Source organism: Anolis carolinensis, chromosome 3 (genome assembly GCF_035594765.1).
Source record: "Anolis carolinensis isolate JA03-04 chromosome 3, rAnoCar3.1.pri, whole genome shotgun sequence".
Classification (NCBI taxonomy): Eukaryota; Metazoa; Chordata; class Lepidosauria; order Squamata; family Dactyloidae; genus Anolis; species Anolis carolinensis.
Window position 1 is genome coordinate 19,903,010 of NC_085843.1, and position 27,525 is coordinate 19,930,534.

The 27,525-nt window shown below is 39.9% G+C and overlaps 1 protein-coding gene and 1 non-coding gene across 3 annotated transcripts in view; both read right to left on the bottom strand.

Annotated features, from left to right (window-relative positions):
• The window catches only part of maml2 (mastermind like transcriptional coactivator 2), a 199,336-nt gene that overhangs the window by 56,436 nt on the left and 115,375 nt on the right, over positions 1–27,525 (bottom strand). The window lies entirely within an intron of this gene.
• Positions 313–396, bottom strand: mir5426 (microRNA mir-5426). The gene has a single exon (NR_130026.1). It is a non-coding gene; the product is annotated as a microRNA mir-5426 (primary transcript).

Here is a 27,525-nt window from a genome sequence, read left to right on the forward strand (position 1 = left end):
GTTCCAAAAGTATTCTCTCCTGACGTTTTGCCCACATCTATGGCAGGCATCCTCAGAGGTTGTGAGGTATTACATTTGTAATAATGTATCTAATATGAGTTTACATCTGCTGAACACTCACACATAGGCAGTGCCTGCTGATGACCTCCCAGACTAGTGAATTCTTTCTGATGTCTGACTCTGAATCCAAGGAATCAGATTCAACATTCTGGACAGCTTATTAAAACTCTGCAAAAAAGCTGAAACGGGTCCACCTTGTAAGATTCAAAGGAATCTTGTAACAGAGACTAACCAAGAGAATGAAGTTGGTAGCGTATGCATTTGTAGTCCAAGTTTACTTCCTCAGATGCATGAAGTGAAGACTGTGGAAGTAGACTTAGAGTGCATCTGCACTGCTGAATTAGTGTAGTATGACACCACTTTTATTTGCCAGAGAAGGTTAAAGAACATTACAGCTACAACCACAGGCATCCCCATAGGTTGGCAGTTAATAACAATAATCTTGACTATACCCTGATGCTGTTTGCCCAGATGTGTCCCTGTTTTCACCTGTGAAATGCAGGAGAGTATGGAGCAGTAACGAGAATGGTGCAGTTTGTGTTCTATAATAATGGGGGACTTTCTTCATTTCTTCTATCATATGTCCCATGTAACCTCGTGAAGTATATCTGATCCCCCCTTAATTATTTTAATTTTCCTTTTGCTAAAACAAAATACTCTGTGCATGAAGGAAGTCTCCAGGCAACAAAACTCATATCCCTGTCAGCACATTTTGCTTTTCTTAATGTTTACTTCATTAATTTGGTGCTAATGGTAGTGAAGGAAGGAATTGCTTGCTGGTTTTTACTTGGAGCAAGTAAAACAGATATCTGATTGACCACAGTTCCCAAGATGGTGATTATGAGACTACTGTCTTTACTACTGTGCATGTGATCCATACAAGCTTTCGGTTACACACTAACTAATACAACTATTTTATGTAGAGGGAAAATTAAACGGTCATGCTTGTAGTGTATATACATTGAGAGAAATGCCAGTGAGAACACAATTGGTGGTGGATAGCTACTGGGAAAACTTAAACAAAGTCTGGGCAGCTATATATCAAAGATACTGCATATGTACTCCTGCAGCACTGGCCCTACACTGATCATTGATGTTGACAAAATGCACTGAGAGCATTAAACTAAATGACTTTTAGGAGTTTTTTCCAACTCTATAATTCAATGTACAATGCTATGAACCCCTAATCCAAGCACCACCTTGGCGTGTAGATCAGCTGTGGTGTAGTAGTTGAGTGTTGGACTACAACTTTGGAGATCAAGGTTCGAATCCTGGCTTGGCCATGGAAACCTTGGGCAAGTCACACCCTCTGAGTCTCAGAGGAAGGCAAAAGCAAACCACCTCTGAACAAATCATATCAACAAGACTGATAGGAACCTCTGAAGATAACTTGCCACAGATACAGGTGAAACATTAGGAGAGAATGCTGCTGGAACATGGCCATACAGTCCAAAAAACTCACAGCAACCCAAAACTGATAGGGTCGCCATAAGCCTGAAACAACGTGAAGGCACACAACAGCAACAACCTTGCCTATGAGTTTATGACTCTTACATCTTACTTCTCCTAGGGCCCGTCCAGACACTACCTTTATCCCAGGAGCTCCCACTTCAAAATGGAGGGTGGTCAAATGATGTCACCCAAAAACATGGGAGCAATTGCTATAAAGGCCAAAAAACATGAGATTTTCAAGTGTGGGAAAATCCCGCTTCTGGCCAGAAAATGTGGATATTCAAATCTGTATGTCCCTACACTCAGAAAATATGGGATTTTTAATGTTGGTTTGTTCCCGGGTTATACAGGTCAGTTCCCAATTGGTTGTATCCTAAAAACATGGCAACAATTGACTAGAGGGCGTGAACTTTATCCTGGCAAGAGAAACTTCATTCGCCACATGTTTAATGAAGTTTGTGACACACAGACAAAGGTTTTGCCATGAAATAAACTTTCCCCATGTTTTTATGACAACAGTAATCAGGAACAGACATGTATAACCCAGGAACATCACTCTGTTCCATGCCACAAGTACACTAGAAAACGTGTCTGCACAGATGGCCACGCAGCCTCCATAACCCAGGAACAGAACTTAAACAATTATTTCCATATTCGCATCTTAAATTTTTTTCAAAAAAAAAAATCTGCTGAAACTTCTGACGGACGTCCCATGGTGGCCATCTTGGGGGTTGCAAAATCCCAGAACAAAGCAGCAAGTGTGGACGACAGAGGCAGAAATCCCAAGACCAACAGGTCCCTGTTTTTTTGGTCCCCGACTAAAACCTATGATTTCATGCTATCTGGAAGCACCCCTAGATAAATTAGAAATATATTTCCTCTAGTTCTTTGTTTTGATTATTCTGTGCAAACCAAGTGATTCTGGAAGTTTTAGTATAAAAGAAGCAATGCTTTCGAACTGTAATCTTGGCCAAAAATTGTGATTTGTTTTAGAACAACTAAATTCAGTGAGCAACAGATGGTTTGTTAGAACTGAAATTGGGAAGGAGGATTCTTCAAGAAGAGTGTGTATAATAATATGAGAGAGAGAGAGGGAGAGGGAGAGAGAGAAAGGAACATACACAATGAACCCACTGTGATTCTAGTGGACAATTACTGATTAAAGAAATAATATATATTTCTATAGTTTTTCTATTTGCTGCCAAAATAATCTGTATTTACCACTCAATTACAAAAAGAATGTAAAGAGGATGCTCTTCTAAATATCTGTGTAATTTTGATCCTTAATGATCCATGGTGGAATAATAACCAGAACTGAATTCTTTTAATAAATCAGATTAAATTAAATTAAGTGGTGGGGAAAATTTTGTATGTTTGTTTTAGGGAGGGCTGGCCAGTTTAAATTGCAGACACAAAAGATTTGTCTATAATCATAATCTCTGCCACAAAGTACCATAGAAATGTCTCCTTGTAGTGTTGATTCCAGTCGCTGGCATGCAATAAGGGTATCGGTTAAGGCAAACACTACAGCTGACGGGTTATAAAATGGGATGTGTGGTTCACTTTGTCCAAGAAGCAAAATAAGAACAGGGAAGAACAGTGCAGTTTTAAATAGGTCAAAACTGTTAATCACAACCGGGCATTCATTCCTCTGTGTGAAACAAATAGGCATGAAAGAGCAGCCTTCCCTGCCATCGGAGATGTGTCTTCTCCCCCGCCCCCATTTGTCCTAGAGAACTCTTTTCCCCCCCATTTCAGATCCCTTTCAACCATGAATAAATTAACAATCCCTCGCTGCTAAATCTACAGAAATTAATGTCAACATATATTACCAGGGGATGTGAAGCCGAGAGTACGGCAAAGCCGAGCAGGGGAGTAACGCAACCGCTTAAACTGATCCAATCCCAATAAGAGAAAGAAATATCAAAGGCATTATAAATGTTGACGGGATAATCAGGCATGTAAAAGAGGTCACTCAACACCATCCTACTAGGGCAAGAGATGCATTGTTTACCCGATTTAGAAGTCAGCTTAAAATATTAACACACACACAACCGTGCACAGGAAGCGCCTAATCCTTCAAAAATGTGCCTGCTGCCATTCGATTTTGCCTTTTCGACATCCTGCATGGCAGATTTAAAGGAAGGGAGATTACGCGGCACAGCCTGCTGATTGTTTGCAATCCCAAGTTCCTACACAGCCCATCCCACTGAACGGCTGGGGCTTTTCGGTGTGATTAGCAGATGTGCAGAATTCCCTGCGTCTGCACACACGGCCCATATCCTGCTAAGAGAACCAAGCAATGGGGGAATCCCAACCCTAAAAGGCTTTCCAAACATGTTCTGTAGCAGGTCTTGCGTATTTAAATAACCAGTGCACCCACTGTCACCTGATTTTGGAAGTACGGTTGACCCTCCACATTTGCAGTTTTAACTTTTGCAAATTTGATTAATCACTGATTGATTAAAAGATTCTCTGTATGAATCTTTATATCCTCCAGTGTGACTCTAAAGTGAATTTCCTCTGGTCCTGCTGGAGGACCTAGAGATTTCTAGAGACAACACCTTTCTAGGCATCTGTAGGTCTTTCAGTGTGATTGTATATGGTCAATTACAAACAGAAAGTCAGCCATAGAGCCAAGCTGGAGGACCTAGGATACATCTATGCTGTAGAATTAATGCACTTTGACATAATTTTACCTGCTATGGCTCAGCACTATGGAATCTTGTGAGCTGTAGTTTGACAAAGCAATTTAACGTCTGTTGTTCACTGTTTTCAGCTGCTTTTAAAATGTCTCAGTTTCTCATTTCTTCTCTCACTTACTTTTGCAAACTTAGTTCAAAGTGTAAACCTAATCTTCACTCTGTTAACTCAGCAGGAAGTATTTATTTATTTATTTCCATCATTTCTATGCCGCCCTTCTCACCCGAAGGGACTCAGGGCGGCTCACAATCTGGCAAATTCAATGCCGGAATACAGTACAAAAATAAAACATAGCAATTAAAACAATCAATTTAAAACAATCCAATAAATACATTTAAAACAGTATAATAAAATACTTAATCCATTCGTAGAAAATAGAAAGGGCTGAATATTGCTCTTCCCAATAGGCTCAGGCAAAAGCAATCTGCTGAAGCTTTTCTTTGCTAATCTGTTCCTCCTGATTTACAACTTTGGTCACTCCCACATTGATTGGCCATACATGCCTCAATTTTCGTCTATGGCAGTGGTTCTCAATCTGGAGTCCCCAGATGTTTTTGGCCTACAACTCCCAGAAATCCCAGCCAGTTTACCAGCTGTTAGGATTTCTGGGAGTTGAAGGCCAAAAACATCTGGGAACCCCAGGTTGAGAACCACTGATCTATGGAATATTGGAGGGTATATAGAAGGAACCCAGTAGCATCTCTGAGAGTAACAGTGATGAAGATATTTCTGGGGTAAGGTTCCATGGACATGATCTTTTAGTAGAAAGATGTTAACTGTGTCCATAAAAGCTCACGCTTTCCAAACTGCTCCTTCAGTTTAAACTACTGCATGCATAGAGAGTGGGTGGGGGAGAGTTAACATGATTTCTCATTAATTGGTGTCTTTCCATTCCCAGAATAGAAAAGTAAAGGCTTCATATTCCTCCACTATTAAATGCAAAAGAACCCCCCTATTAGTTACTATGGAAGCCAGCAAGTAATTAAGGTTATCTCTGCCAAGAGTGGCCAAAGGTAGATCTTAAACCAAAGGAAATGAATAAATATTTCTGCAGCACAGTTTCTTGGGGCTGTTGCACAAAAAAAGTGAATGACCTGAAGAAGGCAGTGGGATACTGTACTGCATTATAGTTAATACTCCACGTTTGCTGGGGTTACGGGCGCAGACCCTCAGGAAAATGGGGAAAAGGAGAATTTTTTAAAAATGAAACTTTTTAAACCTGAGATAACACCTTACTAGGAATCTCTAGATCTTCCAGCACCACCCTATAGTCAACTTAGTTGTCTATAGAGTGGCGTTGGAAGACCTAGAGATTTCTAGAGAAATCATATTAATCAAATCCATGAATAATCGAATCGATCACAAGTGTGGAGGCATGACTGTATTTCAAATGGTTGCTTGCATGTGGGGTCCAGTTTTGGATTTTTCCCTTTTCCTCAAAAAATGAAATTCCCTGCCTATAAGAAGTTCACAGCTTGGAAGAAACTCAGGAGAAATTAATAACACCTATAAAGGACTTACTTTTGATGGGAACCCAGCCATAATATAGAGGAGTGGCAACTGCAATGATGGGTCAGTCTTCCACTGTTATCAAAACATGATACCGCCCCCAACCCAAAAAATATATAGTATTAATAATTTGTTCCAAGACTTTTTCAAACTTTTGCAATTCCTAAGCATTGGAGGTTGGGAGCGGACCGGTGGCAGTGTCTTCCCCACAAAGACTCTATCGTTCCAACCCTTTAATAAAGTGTATTTATTTAACCTTTTTTCCTAATTTATATCCTTGTGTATAAATTGTATCAATTCTTTATTATATAAAATGTATCAATTTCCTCATAAAATGTAGCAAGGCATAGACCAGAGACAATCACCTTTTGTATCCATGTCGAGACATTTCTCGAGCAGGAAAGATTGGGCAAATCCCTCTGGCTGTTCCCAGTCAGACCAATCATCATAATCCATCGTATGTGTATATGAAGAGATAGTTTCCGTGTCAGACCAGATAAACCAGCAAATATTTGTTTAGTTAAATGGTCCACGTGAGCTGAGAGATTGCTGACTACGGAAAGAGACAATCCAAGTAAGTACATTTGTTTACCCTTTTTATTGAAAACCCTACCCTTGATTGCCAAGATCATCACCTTTTGTCTCCAGAGCCTCACACCTTAGTTAAGTATGGGACTGGACAGATGAGCTGATCAAAAACTCATTATCATTGCTTTTGCATTGTCTTCACAAAAAATATCCCTGCCTGGGGATTGTCCCACCAGCTGATTGGTTCCTTGACCAGCAAATCCCTGGTTGACATTTCCCCATGAAAGGGAACTCTTTATTCTCAGTCCTAGTTATCCACAACACCATCATGGGCTTCACTTATTGGGGAGCATGTCAAAATGTTTTTGGGCACATTTAACCAGAACATGTCAACAATTAGCTGCTTGGAGAGGTTGAGAGGCTGGCAGAAGGTTTCAATATATCTTGGGTGAGATTACTTAGCCAAGGACAGTGATTCTTAATCTTTGGTCCTCCAGCACCTGGAATTTCTGTTGGCTAAGCTTCTGGATGGAACTAAAGTCCAAAACGCCTGGAAGACCAAAGATTGGGACATTCTGGCCTAGGAGGTCTGCCTATGGCCTAGAGATGGCGATTTCTCTGCTTTACATCTCCTCGGCCTACTAGATGTGATCCTGGTCTTCTTCCTAAGGTATAAAGGAGAGGTCTACTCTGACCTTGCTATTTAAACCTTTTTTCAAAATCTGGACCTGGAAGTTATGGGGAAGAGATAAGAATTTAATAAGAATATTGGAGAAATTAGATAAGCACATAGCCTGATACTGAAATGTGGCAGGTCTAGAATACGAGTGCTAAAGTGGCCTGAATCCATTCTACAACCCCTTCAGTTCCAGCTGGCATACCTGGTGGTGAGGGATGATAGTTCTTGCAGTCCAACATCTTGAGGACCGTAAGTTGTCCATCCCTGTTTCCAAAACTGCAATGGTTACTTTTAAGGGTAGATCAAAAGTTTCAGAAATAGTAATCTCAAATTACAGTCTTGACTTATTGATTTCAGTCTGGTTCCAGCTTCCTAAGTTCTGTAAGAACCAATAATTGATTCTACTCCATGTCCTCCCCTTCTAGATAGTGTCTCACATCTCCTTTAATTCCTTCCTTGTCCCAGGTGTTTTTGATTCCTGTCTGGTCTTGTTAATAGATTTGTTAACTGGAGTGGATAATTAATTCTGGTGTGGCTTTCTTGCAGAACTACTTCAAACTGTTAGCAATGTAAGCAGTAGAAGATACACTGGAAGTAAAATCTGATTTAGCAAAGCATGCTGGATGGGGGACTCTGGGAGTTGTAGTCCAAGAAACAAGTCCCCCAAATTCCGGATGCAAAATAATGGGCCAAGCAGTGATTTAAAAGATCTGTTGAAATATTCAGAAGATGAAAAATGCAAAGCAAAACCAAGTCAAGCAAAAATAACAAACTCCACCGTAGAGGTGTTATCAGAAAAAAAAGACAATGTAAAATTGTACTCTGTTGGTCCTTTATTTAAAAAATCCAAGGGTTCCAAGTTGAGGGGGAAAGCAACAAAATGGCCCTCATCGATCCATTCCACTATTTTATTGATTCATCTAGCTTTATTTATTTATTTATTATTTATTTGCTACATTTATATGCTGCCCTTCTCACCCCGAAGGGGACTCAGAGCGGCTTACAAATTAAATTTACATTTAATTTAATTTACATTTAATTTGCAAAAGAGTGCAGGCGCCTCAGCAAACTTCAAATCCCAGAACTGTAACTGCAATATAGAATGCCAGCCCTTCTCTGAAAACCTTTAGAACAGCACTATTGTTAATTCAAGATTGCTTTGAAAGATGGCATGGACACTACTGCTTTTTTTATCATTTGACAAATGTTGAACGGCGGAGGAGTAAATCCTTTAAAGATTTAGCATTGAGGAATTACAAAGAATCTGGATTAGTAATATATGACTATCTTCTTCCCCATGTTTCAGAGGAATTCGTAATACAATCTGGCAGACTGCAAGCCACGATCTTATAAAACAAAGTGACTGAAAATGACAAGGACGCTGTGAAAAACTATATTGTAGGCTTGAAAAGACAGATTTTGTTTCCTTTCATGAAGCTGGCAAGTTTGTCCCTTCAGTGGCATAACACCATCTAGAAACAAAAAGTGCAGCTATTTATCAGCTTTCAGTTTTTGCTTTCCACCCCCTTAAATAACATTTTGTTCTAAAATACAGATAGCACTACATATTCATAGATTCCTTATCCAATGGGTTCAATCACTGACTGCTTGAACATATTTTTGAAAAAATCCAAAAAAGCCAATCTTGATTTTGCCATTTTATATAAGGGATACCATTGTATAATAGGACTTGAGAAGCCTCGCTTTTGGATATCCATGGGGTGCAGGGTAGTCCTGGAATAAAACCTGAGAAGATACCTATAGTCCACTGTAACATATAAAAGTTTCATATAAAAGTTTCCTCTATCTCTACATGGATTTCACTGGACATTTCCATCCTGAAATCCTCAGTTTGTGCTGTTAACCTCAGCAGAGAAGTGAGTTGAGCCAAAAGGAGCCCAATGAGTGGAGCAAAGATTGGGATTTTCATGAAAGCAGGGAGGAGTCTGATAAGATTTTACTTTACTATTTTTTGTAACTTTGGAGAAGGTTTGAGAAAATTGTTTTTTTTTAAAAAAAATAGAAAAACCCCTAGAATCCTCTGGAAGATTCTAGAAGTTGTAGCCCCTAAAAGCAGCATTTCCGAGCTCTTGATTGAAATGGAGTTTGATCATTTCCCATCAAAGACAGAAATGATGGATGGGTTTGGGTTTGTCAAAATTTAGTAGCTTTTGGGGAGGGTCAAAGAGAGATGAAATCTAGTGTTTAATACTCAAACAGCCCTTAAACTTCTGAAGATGCAATGTTTTTAAATGATGTAGTTTGCTATTATCTTTTAGCACAGTGGTTTCCAACCTGTGGTCCGTGGACCACCAGTGGTCCCCAAGAACTAAAATATGGTCCACGAGCTCAACGTTATTACACTGTTGGAACAAGAGTGACTGATCTCACGAAACCCTCTTATAGTGCCGAGGCAACGGGGATGTTGGGCGGGGAGAGGCTGACTACCCACAAAAGACCCAACAAGAAGCCTCTTGGCTGCTGCTTCTCCTCCTCCTCCCTCCCCTTGAGCGGAGCTGTTCCATGTGGCACCTGGAAGTGGGGGTGCCTTGATGTCTTCATTTTTAGGACTGTTCCTGGGGTCATTGGTGCAGATATTGGAGAGTGGTCCCTGGTCAAAGTGGTCCCTAGTCAACATTGTAATGTTTTACAATTCAGAAGTCAAGTTTTGTCCCCACATTTACTAAGACATAATTTTCACCAGGGGGGTCAAGTGGTCCTTGATCAAGTGGTCCCTGGATTTAAAAAAGGGAACCACTGTTTTAGCACAACTCTATTACACCCCACTTTCTGCTAATAATCTGGTTTGGATTTCAAAAATAATTTGATACAATATTCATCTTAGGTGACAAAAACTACCTTCTCAAGTTACTTTCCAGACCACTACAAAACTCATTCATATACAGAAACCTTCTGCTGTACTGTTTTGTGCACAAATAAATTGAGTTCTAAATATTTTACAATTCAGAAGAAGTCAATTTCCAGACACAACCAAGTTTTGTCCTCACATTTAGAGACATAATTTTCATGATATGCGGTTCAGGCTGCCTGGATTGGAGGAACTGGAATATGGCTATCCTACACCAGTAATTTCAGTGAACCATCTGCAGGATGTGTTCTTATTGTATTATGTCCATAATTTGCATCAATTGATTACAAATTATCCCTTTTGGCACATTGACATGACTAGCACACACGCATTATTACCTATCTTCTGTTTTAATTTGCAGTTCTTTACTCTCTCAAAAGAAAGTTGCCAGGAATAATGTAAAAGGGACATTAGCCTGAAATAACAATAACTTTATATATACACACACTTATATATACGCCTTTGTAACAATGTATAATGCTAATTTTAGATCAACTTTCAGGTTTTTATTAAATTACAAATGTGGGGCCTGTTTTAATTATACACACAAAAAATGCACACATCAGAATGGGAACCCAGGATGGGCCAAAAGGCATGGGTTCAAAAATAACTTTCTAAATAGCAAAATATTCAGTGTGGTCCTGCTATTAAAATGTCTTTAGAAGTGCAATTACTTCGATATTAAAAGTTCACTTTTTAATAAAAACTATGGAACTGGAGGTCTGCAGACCTCTTGACTTAGATGTTTTAATGTTGTGAAAGTTTATCTTGGAAGGGAAAAGGCTAACACCCAATGAAAGCTACAGCTGTGTTGAGGAGGAATAAGGATGGAAGATGTAGAAATGATTTGCAGAAGGAACTGTGGCTGTGTTACACTGGTTTTGGAGGCAAAACAAATCAGAAATATCTGCAGGAAGGGCCTATTTCTATAACATCTTCTTACGATTTAAGATCACAGGTTTTCTTTTCAGTGTGCCAGAATGACATATCGTCTCTTCTGCTCTCATCCTGATTTATGTTGCCTAAGTCGATCTTGATGCTTTTGGTTGTAATTTGAGCCAATTTCTGAGTGATGGCACTTATTAAAATTTATTTTGTACCTGATTTCATTCAATGTAAACCCAAACCTATAACCTTCTGGGGAAAATTTGCTCCTCAATACAGCTGTAGCTTTCATTGGGTGAAATTTGCTGTTGCTTTCAAACTTATGTAAGAAGGTTTCAGATATCATCTTAAGAGTTTGGTGTAGACCGATTCATAAATGTTTGTTCCACAGCAAAAAGTACAGAAACACAAATACTGTATATACTTGAGTATAAGCCGACTCAAATATAAGCCAAGGCACCTAATTTTTACCACAAAAACTGGGAAAACTTATTGACTCGAGTATAAGACGAGGGTGGGAAATGCAGCAGCTATTAGTAAATTTCAAAAATAAAAATAAATAATAAATGGATAAAATTACATTATTTGAGGCAACGGTAGGTTAAATGTTTTGAATATTTATATAAAACTGTAATTTAAGATAATAAAACTTTAATAAGATGAGACTGTCTAACTCTGATTACCTATCTACTCGAGTATAAGCTGACCCAAATATAAGCTGGCCAGTGCCCTCACTCGAATATAAGCCAAGGGGAGCTTTTTCAGCCCTGAAAAAGGGCTGAAAAACTAGGCTTATACTCGAGTATATACAGTAAGTAATTCAAGATGTGCAATTGATGGATCAGATCCAAAACCTTACTATGGTCTTCCTTTTGGTCCTAACACACCTGATGCTTGTTACCTTCTGAAATCAAACAAGATCAGATATATTAAGGGTTGTATGGAGGATAAAAAGGATCCTCAGACCTCAGAGGTTGTGAGGTCTGAGGATGTCTGCCATAGATGTGGGCGAAACGTCAGGAGAGAATACTTCTGGAGCATGTCCATACAGCCCAGAAAACATACAACAACTCTGTGATCCCAGCCATGAAAGCCTTCAACAACATGAGGATAATTTTTTTTGTATCTGGATTCTGCTTTAGAAGGAAAATGGTTTTTCTGCACGTTCACCAGGCTTACCTAACTGAATTGTCTCATTTCACTGGTGCATATTATTAAAGGTAAAGGTAAAGGTTTCCTCTGACGTTAAGTCCAGTCATGTCTGACTCTGGGGGTTGGTGCTCATCTCCATTTCTAAGCTGAAGAGCCGGCGTTGTCCGTAGACACCTCCAAGGTCATGTGGCCGGCATGACTGCATGGAGCTCCGTTACCTTCCTGCCAGAGCAGTACCTATTGATCTACTCACATTGGCATGTTTTTGAACTGCTAGGTTGGCAGAAGCTGGAGCTAACAGCGGGCACTCACTCCGCTCCTGGGATTTGAACCTGCGATCTTTCGGTCTGCAAGTTCAGCAGCTCAGTGCTTTAACACACTTCGCCACCGGGACATATTATTAGTTTTGAATAAAACATTAGCTTATTTATCATGTCAGAAGCGAATTGAGACTACAGTTATAATGTATTAAAAAAACCCCACAAAGTTAAAAATTTGGCATTATACGAAATGTCCTTTGACCAGAAGATGGCCACTTGGGAGACCCTCTGGTGTCACTGTAAGAAGGTCCTCCATTGTGCATGTGGCATTGTAATAGGTGGTCTGTAGTGTGTTCTTCTCCACACTCACATTTTGGGGACTCCACTTTGTTGGCCCATTTCTTAAGGTTGGCTCTGCATCTCGTGGTGCCAGAGTGCAGTCTGTTCAGCACCTTCCAAGTCACTCAGTCTTCTGTGTGCCCAGGAGGGAATTTCTCACCTGCCATCAGCCACTGATTGAGGTTCAGGATTTTAGCCTGCCACTTTTGGACTCTCACTTGCTGAGGTGTTCCTATGAGTATCTCTGTAGATCTTAGTAAGCTGGTTCTTTATTTAAAGTGTTGGCTTGCTGGCTGATATCCAAAGAGAGGATGGGCCAGAAATAACGCTTTGGTCCTTTCATTGCTGGCTGCTACTTCACGATGGATGTCAGGTGGTGCAATACCGGCTAAATGGTATAATTTCTCCAGCGGTGTAGGGCATAGACATCTTGTGATAATGTGGCATGTCTCATTAAGAGCCACACCCACTGTTTTAACATGTATTCCACACTGGGCATGTGTATTCAGCAGCAGAGTAACAAAGTGCAAGGGCTGATGTCACTGTATCTAGTTGTGATCCCCAAGCTGTACCAGTCAACTTTCGTATGATATTATTTCTAGCACCCACTTTTTGAGCCGCTCTATTCCTATTCTCCCTATGGATGGATACATCTACACTCTTGAATTAATGTGGTTGGACACCACTTTAACTGGCATGGCTCAATGCTATAAAACCCTGGATTTTGTAGTTTAGTCAGGCATCAGCACTTTTTGGTAGAAAAGGTCAAAGATCCTGCAAAACTCCACATCCCAGGATTCTATGGTATTGGGCCATAGCAGTTAAAGTGGTGTCAAAGTGCAATTATAGTGTAGATGCACCCTATATTATTTCTTTCTTAGGATCCAGATTTTAACTTATGCAAGTAATGCCCAGGACTAAACTTCCTTCAATAACTTCCAAAAAGGAACACAACAAAGAATGGCTAGTATGTAATAACGCTCCTTGCTATTGCCTTTTTTTTTTTGCAGGACATTAAGGCTACTAGGCCCAAACATTCTTTTTGTTGGATTCTTTTATTGAACGCTGAGGTTTGGTAGTCGGGGGTTGTTGGTTTTGTGTGTGTGTTTTTTTTACTTTGGGCCTGTACAAATTGTTCAGAACATGGAAAATGAGAGTTGCTATGGTTACCTATGTAAAAAAAGCCTGGCATTGAACAGGGACCCTTTTCAGGTAGGATTTCTCCCGTCTTGATTGCAAATGAACTAGGTTTTGAACAACTAGGAAGCGTCTTAAATTTTTTAAAAGGTTTCAGTGCATGCTGAGCAAAGCTATCCTTCAGGGAATTATTTTACCAACATCTTTATCTGCAAATACGTCCTGTCTTTTGCGTAAACACACTGCTTTAAACCAGGTTTACTTTTTCTAATTCAGTGTGGAGCTGCATTCATTATATGGACAGTGTAGACCAGGCATGGGCAAACTTGGGCCCTCCCTCCAAGTGTTTTGGACTTCAACTCCCACAATTCCCAACAGCCTCAGGCCGCCTCTTTTTCCCCGTGAATTTGTGGGTTTTGCTGCCCGCCCCAAAGCTTATCTTCATTGGCAATAACATTGCTTAGAAACGCTTGGTGAGCCTGATATTTACCGGAATGTGGGCAAAGCTGGGAAAGAGGAGGCAAACTTTAAAAGGAATTATTGATGGAAATTTGGCACATCTGGTAGACATTTGTAGGCATTTTCTGGCCTATAAACATAGGAATATGATTATACAAGGAAACAGCTGCCTGCCTGTCCCAGCTATATAAATACCTGTTCCTTTTGGCCAATGGCTACAGGCAGTATCAAGTTAAGATTTCTGCATCCTGTGTTTTGGATTTTATGTTACTAATTTCATTTATAGGCAACAACCCCTTTAGCTTGCAAAAAAGCAATGCTAATATGCTGCATTTTATTTGTGTGGGTAAGTGGGGCATTGTCCCACAAAAGTACTTCATTTGTTCAGTTCATTATGTTCGCTTTACATTCTAAAATCAAATATTTGGGATTTTAAAAGTCAATTATATAACAATAATAAAATTACAAATGAATCCAGAGTATTTCTTATTAGGAGCAACTGACATGAAATTCAACTCAAATGACAAATTACTTTTTAGCTATTTAATGCTGGGTATAAATGCTGGAAATAAATAAATATTTGGTAACAGCGGCGAGAATGGTACATGCAAAAAACTGGAGACAAGAAGAAGTACCCAAAATAGATCATTGGTTAATTAAAGTAATGGAAGTAAGGAGTATGGATAGACTGACATTTTTATCAGCAAAACAACAAGGACTACCGAAGAAAATGACGGACTGGCAACCTTTTTTGGAATATATAATCAAAAGATAACAACTTTAACTTACATATGATCCTCAGAAGATCAGAATAATACGGAGAAGCTGAATAATGGACAAAAATAATGGACTAAGGAAATAACTTTTTACTTGGCAAGGAAGAGGATTGGAAGGACACAAAGTAGATTTAGATACATTTTTGTGTTTTTTTTCCTTTTTTTGCAACTTTTCTTCTTTTTTTAATGATTTTCACATTTCTGATTTTAACTTTCACTATATGTAGATAAAACTTAATAAAATTGGATAATACTACTACTACTAAAAGGTAAAGGTTTCCCCTGACTTTAAGTCCAGTCATGTCTGACTGGGGGTTGGTGCTCATCTCCATTTCTAAGCCGAAGAGCCGGCGTTGTCCGTAGACACCTCCAAGGTCATGTGGCCGGCATGACTGCATGGAGCGCCGTTACCTTCCCGCCGGAGTGGTACCTATTGATCTACTCACATTGGCATGTTTTCGAACTGCTAGGTTGGCAGGAGCTGGAGCTAACAGCGGCCGCTCCCGGGGTTTGAACCTGGGACCTTTTGGTCTGCAAGTTCAGCAGCTCAGTGCTTTAACACAATTCGCCACCTTGTCTACTACTACTACTACTACTACTACTAATAATGGAAACTGCAACTGTTGCAAATCAATGCAATGAAAATTTGCCAACTTATTTCTACACATTTGGTAGAAATTACTGCAATCACTTCTACCTATTCCTAGTAGTCAAAACACTACAAAAGCAAAGTAGATAAGTCACAATCTGCTGCCCTTTTATGACTACAGAAATCAGCTTCCTACAGGTACCTTACTGTACCTAATAGTAGGGCCAGACCTGGCTATTGAAGTCCTTCCCACCTGATATCCAATGCTATAACCCACAAGAAGGAACTGGTGGCAGGTACTGAAATGAGCCCCCAACAGAACTGCATTTGTGCTCCATCTCAGGTTCTCTGACATATGGCCAAAAGTGTCCACTTCCTGCTGTTTCTCTCTTTGAGAAGAATAAACACTGAGGTGCTAATCCCTCTTGGTGGGTCAGGGCATTTGTAAACCACATCTGTTAAAACACAAGCAGCCCCAAATCACAAGCCGCCTATATGGAGTCCAATTCACAGCACTGCCTACCAGTTTCAAGACCTTGAATTGTTCATAAAACAGATCCACAAAGACAATATATTTGCCTTATTTATACACTGCCTTTCTCACCCCAAAGGGGACTCAAAACATGGGCTCCATCTAGACTGCCGTATAATGCAGTTCGAAACTGCATTACATGACAGTGTAGATGGGACCCTATTTGGTCGTCATAATTTGCATCCCACCCTTCTGTCAAAGGACATCCCACTGGGACCAGATTACAGACACAGTTTCAAGACGAAAATCAAAATAGTATTTATTCCAGTGTGGCAAATAGATTGGTGCTCTGTGGAATAACAGAGTTGGAAGACACCACATGGGACATCTAGTCCAACCCCTTGTCAGACAAGAAACGCACAATCAAAGCACTCCCAACAGATTGTCATCCAGCTTCTGTTTAAAAGCCTCCAGAGAAGGAGCTTCCACTGGACTCAGAGGCAGAGCGTTCTATTGCCGAATAGCTCTCACCCGTCTTCCTAATCTTCAGGTGGGATCTCCTTTCCTGCAATTTGAACTCATTGCTCCAAGTCTCCAGGTCAATGGAAAACAAGCCTGCTCCCTCTTCCTTATGGCATCCTTTCGCATATTTATGCATGGCGATCATGTCTCCTCTCACCCTTCTCTCCTCCGCAATTAAAATTTTAACATGAGAGGAAATGCAAATGAAAGTCGAGAAGAAGAGTGATCAGAAGGAAGGAATTGCACATCACTTCTCAAAAGGGCAATGAATAATACAAAGGGCCATTAGAACAAGATTAGGGAAGATTTTGCTAACTTTCTATTAAAGCGGTGTCTATGACACGTGGCTGCACAAGGGGTTGAGATTATGTGAGATAGTATCTAATCAAATTTTCTGATTAGCTAAAGTCACTTCTGCCCACCTTTCATCCAGTATAGGGATTCAATGCAGTCCCACACCAACAAACTGTGGTTAACTTTAATCTTGAACTTTGGACATCATTATTATTATTATTATTATTATTATTATTATTATTATTATTATTATTATTATTATTATTATCGCACTTGAGAAGTTATTATCGTTACGTTATATTTGTGCTTAGGGAAATATGGCTTTGTGTAATCAGAGCCTGCTAAAACAAATCAAGAGAAATCTCATCATGGAGCTTGCTTCATTTAATTAATGTTAGAGGACATAACAGGAAACTTTGATTTGAAACTCGTGTGCCATACTTTGAGACACCAGATCTGGCCATGGTAGTCCATGCCCTGGATACTTCCCGTCTGGACTATCGCAACACTCTCTACGTGGGGCTGTCTTTGAAGATGGTTTGGTAGCTGCAATTAGTGCAGAGATCGGTGGCCAGTTTGCTAAGCTCTCGGTCCCACCCCCATCTCAAGCGTGGCTGGTGGGAACGAGAGACGGGGCCTATTCTGTGATTGCTCTCCGCCTCTGGAACTCCGTCCCAAAAGAATTAAAAACTCTCTCCTTGCTTTTAAAAAACTGCTGAAAACCCACCTATGCACTTTGGAATATGGAGAAAACGGATATGTCTGACTTATACTTTCACCTAGGTAGGTTTAATCTTGTCCGGAGACTGAAACTGACTTCAGCCCGCTGGTTATTGTATAACATGTCATCTTTTTATAATGGTTTTAGCTATCATTATGGAAAGCCCTGCGTTATGATTATAGATGGTGTGATTTTAATGCAATGTTTTTAAATGTTTAATATGTCAGTTTTTAATCTAATTTAATTTTAATGTCTGTATGATATGTTTTAAGGCATCGAACTATTGCCTCCATGTAAGCCACGTTGAGTCCCCTTTGGGTTAGAGAAAGGTGGGGTAGAAATAGAGCAATAAATAAATAAATCATTCTTTGTTGTCTTTATTTAGTGTTACATTTATATTAACTGTTATACCCATATAGGTTATCTAAGTTTTTATTGTTACTTTACTTAGTTATTTTGCCTCAAACAAAATAAATAAATAAATAAATAAATAAATAAACCGTTGCTTATTTTGTTTGTTATTAAATTTTAGAGTGAGGTTGCTTTTATATGGTTTGTCCTGATGTAATTCTGTTATGAATGTTTTTCCCCTTTTGGCATTGAATGTTTGCCACATATGTTGGAAACCACCCTGAGTCCCTTTTGGAAGATAGGGTGGTCTACAAATAAAGTAGTCATCATCATCATCATCATCATCATCATCATCATCATCATCATCATCATAATTCCAATGCCTTCTCACAGGTATTAAGAAGGAGAAGCAGAGAAGCATGTAAGTGTAAACCCTAGACTCGCTGTGGATTTCTCATGGAGCCTCCGGTGGCGTAGTGGGTTAGAGCCTCGCGACTTGAAGGTTGGGTTGCTGATCTGAAAGCTGCCAGGTTCAAATCCCACCCGGGGAGAGTGCGGATGAGCTCCTTCTATCAGCTCCAGCTCCATGCGGGGACATGAGAGAAGCCTCCCACAAGGATGGTAAAAACACCAAAACATCCGGGCGTCCCCTGGGCAACGTCCTTGCAGATGGTCAATTCCCTCACTCCAGAAGTGACTCAAGTTGCTCCTGACATGGAAAAAAAAATCTCCAAGATAGCTCATTCTGTCAATGCAGATATTAGATTTTTTTTTTAAAAAAAACCCCAAATCTTTTTATCCATAATGCTTGGGTCCAGAAGCATTTTGGATTTTCCCCTAGATTTTCCAATATCTGAAGGTCATTTTAAACACCATAATTTTAATAATTTTATGCATGAAACAAAGTATGTGTAGACGGAACTATCAGAAAGTGAGGAGTTACTATATCAGTCACCCTTGTGATTTTGGAACAGTTCAAGATTTTGGATGTCTGTATAAGGTATACTGAACCTGTTAATGTCTGGATTAGAGGATCATCTATAACAAATATAGTCCCAACTGAATTGTTCTGTGTGAATAGTCTGAAGGTATAAACTTATCTGTTATAACAAAAGAGAAATGAAACTTTCTGATGGTTGCTAGCTCCAAACACTGCAGAACATTTGGGTATTAATTCCTTAATGTCCTACAGCCCAATTATTCCCTCTGTTTAACAAACAAAAAAGTTATCTGGACAGACTGAGTCAACAAGGCATCAATAAGGCAATCTGCCATTCCCTGGTGGATTCAGAAAAAAAGACAAATGAAAATACAGAATCGACTCTAAATAAGTGCCGGCGGAGGGAATTAGCAATACTACTTTCAAACATTAATTTGGGCTTTTATTAAAATACAAAGCACCCTCCCATTTTCTGCACTTGCTTTCACTCCAACCGCAGCTTTAATACGGCACAGCAGGGTGTGTTAGCTCTTTCTTTCTAAATTTGGTCCATTATCAAAGAGTTCAATGGAGTTTGCCAATAAGCCTTTATTTAGCCATGCTGAAAAAGTGCTGACAAATGAGATTCTTCCTGTAGCAGTAAAACAAGGCAAAACTAAAAATACCTAATTGCAAAAACACACAAAGGGCCGTTGGGAAAAGCACATGTCTGGGAAGATTTGAGCAGGCAATTTCTAATGGGAAAATGAAGGGAAATGACCACTGTCTTTATAATCCTCATCTTCAGCCTCATCATCATACCAATGGCCATGATAGGAGGTTGCAAGGAGAATGGAGAGGTCTAAAATCAATTAATTAATTGGTATAGAGTGCTGTCAATAAGTTAGCAAAAATAGCTCCCAATATGCGAGTGTGTGTATTTACAGGAGGAATCTCTGGATCCAATCCATCAGGGAATATCTATTAGAGAAACACAGTTTTATGCCAGTTGAAGTACCACAGCTTTCCCCCAAAGAATGCTGGTAATTGTAGTTTGGAGAAAGCGCTGGGAAATTTCTGCCAGAGATCCCTTGACTTATTGCAAAGAACTCCATACAGTTACGGGCATTTCTGACAGGACTCTAAAACTTTACAATGTTATGTACCCTGAATCTAAAGACTACCTTGATATATAGAGCAGGTATGGTGTAGTAGTTGAGCATTGAACTACAACTCTGGAGACCAGTGTTCAAGTCCTTGCTTGGTCATGGAAACCCGCCGGATGACTTTGGACAAGTCTCATAGTCTCAGAGGAAAGCAGTGGCAATCGCCCTCTGAACAAATCTTGCTGAGAGAAACACAAGATAGGTTCATCACAAGTCACAAATGTCTTGAAGATACATAATAGCACAGCATGGAAGTGATTGCACTGTTTCGGCCATGGATGATTTAAGGTTCAGAAACTTCAGTTGCATATCTCTGATTACAGTCAGCCCTTCTCATCTGAATTTGATTATGATAACATGGTCTCTCTATGAAAGTCTAGGTCACAGTTTCTCAACCTGGGGGTTGGGACCTCTGGGGGGTTCATGAGGGGGTTTAAGAGGGGTCACCAAAGACCATCAGAAAACACATATTTCTAATTGTCTTAGAAACCCCTTTGGCAGAAAAAACTGAAGATCTCTCCACCTGTCCTCTTCTTTTTTGGAAACAGACAGCAAATGCTCTTTTATTGCAGGTGAACTATAAATCCAAGCAACTACAACTCTCAAAGGTCTATTTTCCCCTGCCTCCACCAGTGTTCAAAATTGGGCATATTGAGTATTTGTGCCAAGTTTCGTCCAGATCCATCACAGTTTGAGTCCACAGTGCCCTCTGGATGTAGGTGAACTACAACTCCAAAACTCAAGGTCGATGCTCACCAAACCCTTCCAGTATTTTCTGTTGGTCATGGGAGTTCTGTGTGCCAAGTTTGGTTCAATTCCATTGTTGGTGGAGTTCAGAATGCTCTTTGATTGTAGGTTAACTATAAATCCCAGCAACTACAACTCCCAAATGACAAAATCAATCCTCCCCAACCTTACTGGTATTCAAATTTGGGTGTATCAGGTATTTGTGTCCAGTGAATGAAAATACATTCTGCATATCAAATATTTACATTTCGATTCATAACAGTAGCAAAATTACAGTTATGAAGTAGCAGAGAAAATAATGTTGTGGTTGGGGGTCACCACAACATGAGGAACTGTATTAAGGGATCATGGCATTAGGAAGGTTGAGAACCAGGTTTCAGGAAAGCCGTGAAGACATGGCTATGTACTCAAGCGTTCGAGGAGTAACATCTGAGTTTGATATGACGTGAATCAAGGTGCACCTGAAGATGTTAGTGGATGAATTTAACTATACATGTATTTTAAATTTTATAATTAATGGTTTTATAGAGTCTAATTAGAGTTTTAATTGATGTGGTACTGTTTTCTTGTTTATTAATATGTCGTTGTTTTATTGAATGTATTTTGGGCAATGTAATTTGCCGACTGTTGTAAGCCGCCCTGAGTCCCTCTGGGTGAGAAGGGTGGGGTAAAAATGATGTAAATAAATAAATAAATAAACCACTGGTCTAGATCCTCTAGCACAACAAAGCACCATACTAGAGGACCCAGAGATTCTTAGAGAGAACTGCTCTCAGGTAAAAATAAAATAGTTTTTTTGATGTTTTTTCCACTTTTGTGGTGATCTTGGACCTCTAACCCCTGCCAAAGTGGAGCACCAACAGCATTTGTAGAAGAAATGGAAGATCCTGGGAACAAAACCTGAGACACAGGACAAAAAGAACTACCTGAAGCTCTTTTGAAAGTTCTTCAGGGTGCACCTTGGTGGAAAATCAAACAAAATATTGGGAGGGGTATACCATCTCATCTATACTTATGAAGATGATGATGTTTATTTATGCCCTCCTTTTTATCTCCACAAGGAAACTTAATCCATATTTTTATTTTGTAGGAGTCTGGGACAAGCTTTCTTTTCTTATTTTCGAAAGCTTCTGACATAGATTTCTATCATAGGATAGAAAAAGAATATGTAGGATTCCCGCCCCCCCCTCAAAAACAAATTTCTACAACTAGAAGCCATAGAGAGTCACTGAATATTATTTCCAAAATGGTATGAATTTTTGCATTCCCCTGTTTCCTGTTTTCATCGAGACATGAAAACACTGAAATGCTCTAAGCGGCTTTGTTCTGGCAGAATGTCCAGCTGCGTCCAGATGAAGCACAAAGTGCCAGAAACCATAAGCAAAAAAAGGGAGCTCTTTTCAGCCTAGTTCTGCTCACTTGGGAGTTCAGCTCTGGAGTTTCTCTTAATATTGCACAAAAAGATTCCAAACTCTCCTGGTTTTTCTCATCATCTTTTCCTCCGTCTAATGCCTCTCACCTGCTCATGCCTATGGTTTTCAGCAAGAGTGCTAGTAAGCCACGGTCTCTTGGCAGTTTTCATGATGGACATTTAGTTGATAACATTAATATCTTACAAAGGATTTCAACCAGGGCTGGTCCAAGACATTTTATTTCCTGAGACAGAACAACATATGCTATCTACTCCTGTACCCGGTGGGGTGCATTATCCTCACATTATTCTGCCAACAGATACTTCTTTCTTTGCCTGATTGTAAAAATACAATTATCATAAATCAAATAACTAAATGGCGCTATGCTAGCTGTAGAAGATTTAGACCACCTGTTTCCATCAGCAGTAAATGATCTGGTCAAAGGGGATGCAATTGTAAATTAATTCAGATTTCCCAATAATGTTCTGATTGAATCAAGTTGTTAGTTTTAATCAAAGAGATTGAAATTGTAAATTCTACAAATTCTCCCAACATTGCTCTAGGTAAATGACCTGAGCAGTTATTGTCAAATAGACTGAACTGTAAATTAATTTCCCAAATTGCTCAACACTGCTCTAATTGAATGAATTGGTCATTTACATGCTCTCCAAGTGTCCCAATTTGGCAGGAACAGTCCCAATTAATCCTCTGTTGTCCCGCTTTTCCAGCTGCTTTTAAAATATCCCTGTTTCTTTCTCCTCTTTCCATGTTCACTCTTTGTCTTCAGATTGCTTCAACTGTTACGAATGAAAGGCTTGTTGACTTAATCCAAATTATTGTATTCACTGCAAATGGATCTCTGTCTGTATTTAAGATTTATATTGGCCTCCCTTGAGTATAATAATAATAATAATAATAATAATAATAATAATAATAATAATAATAATAATAATTTTTTGTGTCAGGAGCGACTTAGGAAACTGCAAGTCACTTCTGGTGTGAGAGAAATGACCGTATGCAAGGACATTGCCCAGGGGACTCCCAGATGTTTTGCCATCCTTGTGGGAGGTTTCTCTCATGTCCCCGCGTGGGGAGTTGGAGCTGACAGAGGGAGCTCATCTGCACTCTCCCTGGATTCAAACTGGCAACCTTCAGGTCAACAACCCAACCTTCAGGTAAGCAGTGCTGCTGGCCCAAGGGTTTAACCCACTGCGCCACCGAGGGTTCCAATAATAATAGTAATAATAATAATAACACTTTATTTCTATTCTGATCTTCTCTCCATGGGGACTCAGAACGGATTACAAAATAAACAGATATTGGCAAACATTCAATGCCTTGTTACAATACAATGAGACACACAAACACAAACAAAAGCAAAGGCTTCTCCTTTCATTTCTGGCTTTGGAGGTGGTGCTAGTCTCTGGCTCTGGGGGAGATACTCTTCTCCATTTCCAAGCCAAGAAACCTGCATTGTCAACTCCTGGTCATGTAACTGGCATGACTGCTTGGAGTGATTTATGCCTTTCCTGCTGAAGCGGTACCTATTTATCTACTCATATTTGCATGTTTTCAAACTGCTAGGTTGGCAGGAGCTAGAGCTAACAGTGGGAGCTCACCCCATCTCATAGATTTGAACTGCCAACCTTCAGGTCAGCAGTTCAGCAGCACAAGGATTTAACCCATTGTGCCACCATGGTATCATGACAATTTTAATTTTAAACCAATTTTGCAAAGTCAGGGAATATGCTGGAGTTTGCTGGCAACTCTGGAGTATCCCAAGGTTTCACGGCAGTCTGGACAGCACAGATCAGGTCTGATTCAGGCCAATCCGCTGTCCAGATGGGACACTGGCACCATCAGCCTTTCCCTGCACTGATCCGTTTCCCATTAGCTGGGAACTGCAGAGTTAACTTTGTCTTTCTGAAATTCCATGCCAATCTTCCATCCCTTTCCTTGTTAGCATTTTTCTCCCACATTGAAAATCTCAACTCACCACATTAAGTCCTTCCTCCAAAGAGGGAGATAAGCAGCCAGGGATGAGGTGGAAAGTTAACTTTGGCATATACTTCATGTGCACGGACACACAACCCAGTGTTTAGTCTAAAGGGAGCAAAAATTATGTACGCTACTACAGCTATATGAAATACCATCCCCCAGGCTATGGAGCTCAACAGTTTGATGTCATCCTTATGCTATTTCTCATGGATAGAGCAGAGCCTACTTTTCCTATATGGCTATATATTACAAATGAAGAGAACAAGCTGTACCATACGACTGGTGTGGAAACTGTTCATAAAAATGGGTGGATCAGAGACTGCCTTCTCCGGACCGATATTTCAAATGAATTGATTATCTTCTTCCCCACTTATTTCACTGTCCAGTGTTCACAGCCTGATCCCAAAAACTCCGTCACCATTATGAATTTTCAAAGGACGAGTAAACACTATGAATTTTCCGCAAAATACTTCTTAGGATGCAGTATCTTGCTGCATTGCCATGAGCAGAGGCATAATGCAGAACTACGTGAACGCAACTGTAAGTAGCAAGAGCCTTTCATAAGCCCTTGTTCAACAAGCACAAATGGTGAAAACAATCTGGAGAGAAGTTCTGCTTCACCATGGCAACTCTCCTTCATTCAACCATGAGGCTCAGGCACAAGGAAACTCTCCCTGAAGCCAAATGTAACCTCTGCAGATAAGAATCACTTCAGCCAAATGCAATCGAACAATCTGAAAAGTCCAAGCTCCATCCTTCTCCGCCACGGTTCTTCCAGGGCACGCAAGGTCAGCCTCATGAAACAATAACTTCAAACAAAGAAGGACCCTCAGGATTTGAGGACTGGGATTTCTTCCCCCCCAGAAAGTTAAGAAATCAAAGTTTGTTACATGGATTAAGGATACTAACAAAACGTGACTGATACAATTTACAGAAGAAAGGGGGATTTACTTTCCCCAAGAGTTCACTGATTCACCCGCGGCCTGGAGGACAGACAGGCAATGAAATCCATCTTGATCTACTTGGATGAAATTGTGGAGAGATAACAAAGAAAACTGCTGAAAAAGAGACACATCCACAGTGCATTTGTTTTGCTGCGTTTCTTTAATTACAAAATTATAGCATTCTGATGTTGAAGTCGCACTTCTAACTATCACACCCAATCCGATAAAATTGTCTGACCTGGAAATCTAATGTTATATAGGTGATCTTAATTTGTGTTGCCCCAATTTGCAACATTTCGAATTGACAATGTTTTTTTCTGTAAATGAAAAAATGAAATAAAATCTCACCCACCATGTGTCATGGTTTGCAAAGGCACTGTGCTGTGTGTGTTTACTAGAAAATGAAGTGCATGAAGCCGATTGGCTGAGCCTGCAAAAGACCTGGGGATTGATTTGATACTGTTTCTGTTCTGCTGCTGCAGAAACTGTTTGGACAAGTTTTCACAGCTGACTGTTAGTGTAAAGAGCAGTGTGTACTCATAGAGGCTTTGCTATTTTGAGGCCTGTTTGCTGCTGAGAAAAGAGGTAGAAGAACCAGGAATGTATTCTTTCTGAAGCAGATTTGTGAACTGAGAAAGGACTATTTATGACTGTGGAAGTGATCAGAGGGACCATTGTAAATATTACTGTTTTTGATCTCTTGGAATCAGTAAAGTTCCTGTATTTTTGTTCCACAAGCCAGAGTGGCATGCTATTGTTCTGCGGGTGACTTTGGATCACGGGCATACGTAAGAGCTTCCATTTATCATCATCAATCCACTACACAATGCACTCTATAGCTGTGTAGTATGAAAGGGACCATCGATGCATCTACATTGCAGAATTAATGTCGTTTGATACCACTTAAACTGTGCCAGCTCAGTGCTATGGAATCCTGGGAGTTGTAGTTTGGGAAGGCATTCAACCTTTTTGGCAGAGATGGCTTGTGAAACTACACCTCCCAGGATTCCATAGCATTGACCCAGGACAATTAAAGTATGTCAAACTGTATTCATTCTACAGTGTAGATCAGTGGTTCTCAACCTGTGGGTCCCCAGGTGTTTTGGCCTACAACTCCCAGAAATCCTAGCTGTTAGGATTTTTGGAAGTTGAAGGCCAAAACATCTGGGGACCCACAGGTTGAGAACCACTGGTGTAGATGCATGTCTTGATTACATTCATATCTCACCATTCTTCATGGATTTCAAGGCAATACAATTAGTTTCCTAGGTTGGAGCCACTGGTCAACTCTGGAGTGATGGGGATCCTTGGAGAGATAGATTTGGTTCTAGGATCTGAAGATTCCCTCTCTAACAGATTTTTTGATGACTAAACAGAATAGAGAATATAGGATCAACTGGATGCTGTAGGACCAACTCATGGACACTTTAGTGGTCTATTTCAACATTGGCAAATGGCTGGATTCCTTGATGTCTTCCAACTTTATAATTCTATGAACTGTATGTGCAACAAAAATTGATACCACCTTGAGTTGTAAGATAGAATGAGCTTTGAGGATAAATTTGGTTACAGCGAACTGTAGCAGAGGAAGTGAAACTAAGCTATAAATCCACCAGACATCTTACAGAAAATGGAAATAGCTATATCCCTCCCTCTCCAATACAAGGCACACTGCAGTAAATATATAACATCAGTACATTGCATTTTCCAAGGAGCATTTGTACACATAGTGTTCCATAGTGTTTGGTGAGTCCGCCTTTGTTGGGTACTTAGCCAAATCATATTGGGCTTTGAAATGGGAAAAATAAAGAAGTCTTAAGATCTATTCACAATGGATGTGTAAGTACTATTCCCCCGCCCCCTTCCACAACTGACTATTTAGACAATGTCACCCACTTCATACCAAGAATGACCTTGAATTTACCAATCTGAACTTCAACAGAAAGAAAAGTCTGATGAAACTGGGGAGTGAATAAAATTGGACAGCCTTAAAATTACTATATATTTTTGCAGGGTTGCCACAAGGATTGCTGAGATAGCATAGAAAGTCATGGGCTTTGAGTGCTGGAAATGCAACCTGGAAATTCAAAATATTATTAAAGTCCATTTAGCACCAAGTAAAACCAATAGAGTAGCCTCTTAAAAAGAATAAACTACAATTTTTGTGTGCCATCTCACTGCTAAAAAAGAAACCGGGTTACAATTTCCCTTTAGGTGAAGCCTGGTAGCAGAACAAATTGAGAAGTGAACGATTTTGATATGGAAAGCAGTAGGGATTCTGGCAGCAGGGAGTGTGGAATAAGGCTGGATATCAAATAACATCAGATCACCATGGATGGTGGATAGAGACTCTGTCTCTTAGAATAACAGTCCACTTTGGTGTTAAAAGACTTGCGAAGTGGTCAGTGCCTGAATGAAAAAGCAGAACGTATTGGGCTAGATTTCCCTCTCCAATTTCCTAGACTCAATGCCACACTCTTATTCCCATATTCATGATCCTACGGGTAGGAAACACAAAAAAAAAAAAAATTCTTGGCAAGTATGAAATCAAGCTTAGGCTCTTGCTTCTCCTCCCACCCTAA